The sequence below is a fragment of the Vigna radiata genome, unplaced genomic scaffold (genome assembly GCF_000741045.1).
Source record: "Vigna radiata var. radiata cultivar VC1973A unplaced genomic scaffold, Vradiata_ver6 scaffold_23, whole genome shotgun sequence".
NCBI lineage: Eukaryota > Viridiplantae > Streptophyta > Magnoliopsida > Fabales > Fabaceae > Vigna > Vigna radiata.
In genome coordinates this window covers 1,310,125-1,318,349 of record NW_014541837.1, presented here as the reverse complement: position 1 = coordinate 1,318,349, position 8,225 = coordinate 1,310,125, and positions in this window count along the sequence as shown.

The following is an 8,225-nucleotide window of genomic DNA, read 5'->3' as shown; positions in this document are numbered from 1 at the left end:
TCTGATTTTTTAAACCTCACAAATTCACCCCCCTCTTGGTGTTAAAACGAAGTCAACCTGTTTTCCAACACATACCACTCCAAATTTAACTATACCAAAAACAAAGAACCAAATTAGTGAAAGAAGATCATCAATATTTTAAAAGAAAATAACAAAGCTTCAAACACTAACATCTTCGGTCTTAAAAATATTTTTAATATTTTTTGTCCTTGAGGTATAAGGGAACCATCGCAATATGCGAGGGAACTTCCTATGAGAAGCATGATCGTGCAAAGATAGTCTTTCAACCGCCCAAGCCTGAAAATATCAAAATAAATAGTGAGCCAAATTTCTAAATGTTGTCAAGTTAATCAATTATAAATCATGTTACCTGCAAGCCGGCCACATTGCCACTAAGACTGAGTGACTTGGCGATTCCTCCAGACATAATTTTCTTCACACATTTATTTGAATTATGTACAATATGTTTATGTACACCGATCGCCCAATCATATAGACATAAACTATGTAAGTCATCTAACACTACACAAGACATGTTAGAAACATAGAAAGACTTCCTAGGAAAATAAAATGAAACCATACACACTAATATATATATCCTACACTAGTGCAAAAACGCTCTTTAACGTCACCCATCAGACGTCGGTTTCGTGATAAAACGACTTCTATTATTGCTCGGTGGCATTATCGTAAATATATTAGTAAACTAGACGTTCGTTTCGATGTTAGGCGACGTCTATGACATGATAGACGTCGCACCTGCCTCAAACCGACGTCAAATTGCCTGAGGTAGGTGATAAGACAGACAATTCGACGTCGTCTAGAAAAGGCACTAACGTTTCAGTCTCTGAAAGGAAATCAAACGTCAAACGGTTCAGCTTCAGACGAGGAATAGACGTCGGATCCCCTGAACAAGTGACGTCGACTGGGGCTACAATTAATGTTGTTCACCAAATTCCCAGGCGCTTAGACGTCACGTAGTCAAACGGCGACGTCTAAGGCCTATCTGAAAGGCGGGAAGACAAAAATCCTTCAATTTAGATGTCGGTTCGGAACGTAATCGACATCTACGTTCTTGTAATTGATTATTTTCACCAAATTCAAGGGTTTCAGACGTCGGCTAGGATGGGAACCGACGTGAATTACCCTGACAGGAAATCAAGCGTCAATCTTTTTAGCTTCTTTAAGAAGAATAGACGTTGAATCCCATCAAACACTGACGTCTATAGACGTCGGTTTTTGGCGCAACCGACACCCAACTTCATTTTAAATAAACCGCAGACCCTTGTAACCACTCAGTTTTTGATCGCGTCTTCATCTCTTCTCCTTTTTCTCTGGTTCTCCTCTTCTTTTACTCCCTTGCGCACCTCTACTTTTTATCTCTCCCGGCATTGCATTGTATTTTGTCATAACGTCATTGTCTTCGTCCTCTCCTTTTTCTCTCTTCATCCCTGGTGCGTGGTTTATCTTATGCTTACCGTTTAAACTTTCTTTAGTTTTTTATCGATTATCTTGTCGTTCAACTGATTAAAATTTTTTTTGTGTTGTGTTTTAGTGCAGTTTTGATCCACTCTTTCGGTAACATAGTGCAACATTCTCCTTTTGCTAGTTTCCTCACTAAAAGAGTGNCGATCTTTTGAGTTTTCTAGTTCTTCCGACCNAAAATGGAACTTNGGTCCTTGTCTNCTTCTCNANACNGTAATTTTTTTCTGTTGCGNNTGAATAATTGGAAGTAGCCATGGACCCAGGTTCGGTTTTGGGTTGAAAGCACTAGAAGATTCAAAAGACGCAAGCTTTTTTTGTGGGGAAACTAGCGAGAGGAGAGTGTTGCACAATGCTACCGAAAGTCTGGATCAAAACTGCTCTAAAACATAAAGTCGTTGTTAGACGTCGGTTAAATCCATGCCCGACGTCTATAACAACATAGACGTCGGTTAGTGTCATTTTAAACCTCTTTATATATTCAAGTTGACGTCGGTTTAATCATAGGTGGACGTCTATATAGAGTAATTCGATGTCGGTGTGAGTATAAGCAGACGTCTATATAGATGTCAGTGGATATCGTTAACTGACGTTTATATGGACGTTGGTTCTGACGAATTTCGACGTCCCATAGACGTCAGCCGTTTAGACGTCGGTTGTGAAAGTGACGTTAAAAGCCCAAATTAACCGATGTTAAACAGCGTTTTTGCACTAGTGCTACACACTACATCAACCTCTATCTTTTCATTCCGGACAATCAAATTAAACATGTCAATCAGCTCCTTCTTTGTAGTGTTTTTTGGATTAAACATCTCACCAACCAATCCAACGACTGATTCAACAAAAGGGATGTCTAATTCACCTATATCTAAACATGTGGCCATGAACACATCCAAAATAGTAAATGGGACCAATTGTTGACAATCCCTAAAACTAACATCATGCCCAACCCAACGTTTGACCATCAACTTCAATAATTTCAAATTAACCTCTAGAGGGTTAAGAATGTGCAAACACCACCTAAAAGGAGTCATCCTAATGTGCTCTACACGAGCGTCTCCTAGTAACCTATTCATTTCAACAATGGTCGATGAATCCATCGAGATACGAAGGCACCACTACAAAACATTAACAAAAGTTTATTATTAACTAACAGTCAGAGGATAAAACATCATTTATAAAAATAAAAAATTAAATTTCATCTTACATTTGTGTTTTGGGATGCCATTGGACCTGCAGTTATAACATAAACAAAACAACACGGTTAGGGTTCGCGAAAGAAGAAAACGTCTACACTGGAGAAGATGGTTAGAGTTCGTGCAGTTCTACTTACCAAAAAAATACCACGACAGCGAGAAGGAACAAGACAAATATAGGAGAGGGCTTCAATGGTGCACAAGCCAGACGTCCAAGATAGCGAGAAGGTGAGGGTTTAGGGTTTCAACATGAGAGAGATCAAAGAACGAGAGAGATGAATGTACGAGAGTAATAAGAGAATGCAAGAGAAATGACAGAACACGAGAGAGATGAGAGAGCAAACTGCAAATGAACGATGAATAGGGAAACCGTAAAACGAAAATTCGTATTTTTTCCTTCCAATAATACCCTCACTTGATGAAAAACTTTTTCATTCTTTTTTTAAACAATAGACAACTGCCACGTGACATTGTCAAAACTGTATAAAAAAACGTTGTTAAAGAAGCGGTTTTCATTTCTTTTAATACATATTATTGTTTTTCGCTGTAATGCATACCTATATTTCACGCACCCAACCTTTGTACATTTATTTAATACTTATTTAATGTTGTTTTTTTCTTTTACTCTTTTAAGTATAAAAATTGATTTTTTTATAATTATTTTATCTTGTGATTCAAAATGAATATAAATATCTATCATTTTATTGTTATTGAATAATATATTAGATTGATTTTAAGTAGAACATACATACAATTACCGACATCCTTAATCTATTGATAATGACACGTATATTTTACCAATGAATATTTTATGGATTTAATCACAGGTATTTTTATGGATAAATTAACTTATACAATTCATCAATAAATTTATTCATAAAATTATATTATAAAAAAAACATATATGTTAGAAAATGTTCTTGAAATTGTAATTTTTATCTTTATATAGTCGAACTTTTTACTTTAAAAATTTGTGTCCTACGTATTTTTATTTTTCTTTACCTTGTCATCAGTTTTATTAACTATATTCATATTTTTATAAATTAAGAAAAAAATATTTTACTACATATTTTGTTAGAATACATTTAGAAAACGTTTTATATGGAACTACCCACATTTATTTCTCAGAAGGTTCCCTAGTGCAGAAAGAGCTTTAGACTTATGTTAGTTTGGGCTTTTAACGTCACATACAGGAGTTATAAATTCCAGTTATTGGAATTTGGTTATCAAATTTCTTGATCATTTTATATCAGTTTTCTTCAATATATCCTTGTTCTTATATAACTGTTTTGCAATGAGATTATATTGTGAGATTGTTGATAGTTGTATCTTTGCTTGATTGAATTATGCAATCATAACACTGATACAATCTTGATACGAATTGATTGTAAGCTCTTATATCTATGAGACTGCATTGTGCATTTGAATCTGATTTTGTTGTATGCATAATGACAGGGGGAGCATTTGTTTGCATAGATTTTTCACTTGCCTACACTCTAGGGGGAGTTTATCTATCTCATGTGAATATCTATGATAGGGGCAGCATCACTGCATGTTTAAACTGTTTACATCGCTTTTCTCTTATGCATCTCTATTTTATCAGCATATCCATATTTGAAAGCAAACCTTTTTTGCTAATGCACAAAGGGGGAGAAATATAGTGGTTTATTGCTTGATATGTGATTGCTTGATTAATAATGTTTCATTAAGTGCAATTGAGCTTAAATGTATCTTATCTTTTATTTGCACTGATGCTCTGATACACTGAAAATTACACTGATACGCTGGAAAGTTCACTTAATCACTTATACCTACCGGTTGCTTAGATTTGCTTTATTTTCTAGTGATTAATTGACTGGTTTTATGCTGCTTGTGTACAAACATGGTTGTTTATTAATCATGGTTGTGCATCATCAAAAAAGGGGGAGATTGATTGTTAATAAGGGAAGCACTGGTTTAACTAACTTTAATCTCACATTGGTTTAATCATTTTGGTTTTTGATGATGACAACACATTATTAATAACACATGTATTGTAATGTGTTACATGTTCTGTTCTTATTGAATGATATATTCTATTGAACATGTTTTGTGTTGATTTTGATATGTGAATGCACATTCTCTGAGATTATATCTGTTACATCATTTATGGCTGGATTACATATGTTTTTGAAGAAGAAAACCACATACACTTTTATGAACTTACATTGTGTGGCATAACTGCAAGTTTTAAGTCGACTTCATTATGAAGTAAGTCGATTAAAACTCGTGACTATGCATAGATTTTCAAAAGCAGTGTTGTGAGTGATTTTGCATCAAAAAGTTTTTCAAACTGAGCTGATATGCCTAAGTCGACTACATGCGTAGTGGATCCGACTGCGTTAGTTTTTTTTTGAGATTCTATTAATGTGTGTAATGTAACGAATATATTTCAAAAGTTAGTTAGAACATTGATGATAGTCAACTGTATTAAAGGAAAAATCAATTTGTGTGTTGTTGACTACTACTATTTGACTTATCTGTTATAACTGTCTAAGGACAGTCGACTGTATTAGTAGCCTAGTCGACTACAGGAGCGTCTGATTTATAGAGAACTATAAATAGACGTGCCTTAGTTGATAACAGAGACTTTGGTAATTCTAACACTTTCATTTCTGATTTACAGATTGTGATCTCTGAGAATTTGCTCCAAGAACTCATCAAGAAGACCGTGGTAATCTATCTTTGAAGAGGTTCTTTGAAGAAGAAAGTTTTTTGTGCTTATTGGTTAATCACATCCTGCACATTGTGGTGGGCGTCTGTTGATCAAGATTTCTCTCAATCTTTGTAAAGATTGTGGTCGTTATCCTGTTGGGATTGTAGGGGGTTTGACTCGTGGAGTCTGGACACTTTGAGGATTGTTCAAACTGGGTTAAAGATTTCATAAGAGGGGATATCTTGTTGTAGATCTTTGTTGACTCGTCGACTTAACGACTTTCATAGTCTACTTTGGATTTTCCGCTTCATGATAACGGTCTAAAAACCGTTATTTTCATACTTAAATTTGATATTAAAAGACACCCTTTATGGCTTAGAATGAACTTAAAATCAAGTAAAACACTTAGTTAAGTCATGAGAGAGTCAAAAGTTGGTTTTAGAAATATTATGCTTGTTTTTACATTGTTTTGCAGGGTTTTAAGGTGAATTGAAGATGGAAGTGAAGTAAGGTGGACTTAGACTCGTGAAAGAGGAAGAAAAAGGATGAAAAGAAGGGTCAAGTGAACCGCTGAGCGTCCAGAGTGACTAGAGGGAAACCGCTCTGTGGTAAAAATGACCGCTGAGTAGTCCAACGGCTAAATGGGAAACCGCTAAGCGGTTTACTTAGGCGCTTGGGCGGTTTTCTGTTTTTATTAACTTAGATTCTGTAATATTTTTGTTATCTTTTTGGCTTATATATAGCCCCAGTGCGAATCAAAACTTAATCTTTTGGTAGAGAGAAACGTCCAGAGCTGTTCCACACACCTTGGAGGAGGTTCCTTAGATGCTTAGGCTCCAATCTACCAAGTTTAGGGTGATTTCTTCCATTCTTTCATTGTATTTCATCTAGATTCACCATGATTATGGTGAACTAAACCCTAGGTTGTTGGGGAACAATGTAATCTTTTGAAACTCTCTTATATCAAAATTCTTATCTTCTTTATATGCTTGCATATGCTTATCTTTATCAATTGTTGGGTTTCTTACCTTTGCTTAATGCTTTTATCGTTTAACTCATTCGGTAAATGTTGTTTGTCTTTATTGATACNGGAACGTANANTAATGTCATGAACTGGGGGGAATTCCTTGATTATGCTAATACCGCCTATGAATAGGGGTAGGACGATCAATTGTATTTTTCTTCTATTTATCATGCATTATTAATTTGCTAGGGGAGGCTACGGATAGCAAGCCAGTAATTAGTAATAGGCTCTTTTCGCCAAGGAATTGGGTTAAAGGTAGACCAAGAATGTTTACATGACAATATGATAAATAAGCGAATTAGATAAGAAAAGTAGACATAAGAGGGTGGATAAGATGAAATTGTAAACCCCAACAACTCCATTCATCTATAGTTTCTTTAGCCAATTGATTCACTGTATTTGCATGTTTACTTTTCTTTTTGCATTCAAAACCCAAAATTAATTTCTTCTCAAGTCTTATGCGATTGGTTTAAATGAAAAGTAAGACCTAAGAGTCTTTTAGGAAACAAGACTTGGACTTACCCATTTTATATTACTTGATAACGATCTGGTACACTTGCCAGAAACTTAACACTACACTTACATTTTTCATTTCTTGTGAATTAAGAAACTTTATAAAGAATAATACTTTGCGAAAAATATTTTAAAAAGATTCTGATTTTGAAACCTCACCAATTCACCCCTCTTGGTGTTGAAACGAAGTCTACGTGTTTTTCAACAAACGTCAGCTAGGAGGGGCCCGACATCTATTATATTATAGACGTTGGGCCTTGATGAGTCGATATTTTATTGATTTCACTTAGTTTGTTGTGCTAGAATTAATCAGGGAATTATGTTTAATTTTCCGGTATTTTCCTGTTTTTCCTAATTATGCTTAATTTGACCAAAAATTCTAATTTTAATTAATTTAAATTTTCTGAGCTAATTATTTGCATTATTATTTTCAGGAAAAATTTTGGAAACGCAATTTGGGACATTTGGAGGATACCAAATAAATTCAAGACTCTCCAATTATACAATTTAAATTTTAGTTATATTGTATTTTAATTGTTTAAAACTTTTTAAACAAGCTTGTGCACATTGGACCAAATTTTGGCAAAAACATGTTGAGCCCAAAGTTTGTAAAAGACACTTGGCACCACCTAATTTTTTTTAGGGTGGACCCTACCCCTATTGTTTTTTAGACACATGGTCCTAGGGATCTAAAAACCAAGCAGCCGTCACATACAATTTTCACTCTCGGCTGACACTGATTATTTTTGCTTGTTGCAACGTTTTGGGGAGCACACACTCTCTGCTGGACATTTTGGGGAAGAGAGGTGCTGAACGTTTTTTTAGGGAGCTACTGTTATTCTTTTTTGGGAGAAGGATGTTTGAACTTTTGGATTTTGGAAGAATGGAAATGGTGCAATACTGCTGAATTTATTTTCATTTTCTTCTTGAATGCTCAACATAATTGATAAGCAAATACTAATTACATATAAACATCAATTTTCCCTAACTTTAATGATTTGACTTTCACGATATGATTAACATATGCAACTAGAAAAGTACTGCAAGAAAGAAAAATAATATAGAATTAGTTAATTAAACTTTACTACAAATTAATTATGACAATAAAAATAACTTACATCANTTGTAATTGTTCCTCTTTCACAATATGTGATAATTCTCTTCAATATTGACACATAATATCCACAATCATTGTTATTGGGTTGTCTTGGACACTAGAAAACCAAATGTCACATAAGATCATTCAACAATTTAATTATCACAATTAAAACTATTCTACACAAAACATTCTAGAGTAATATACCTTAATTCAACT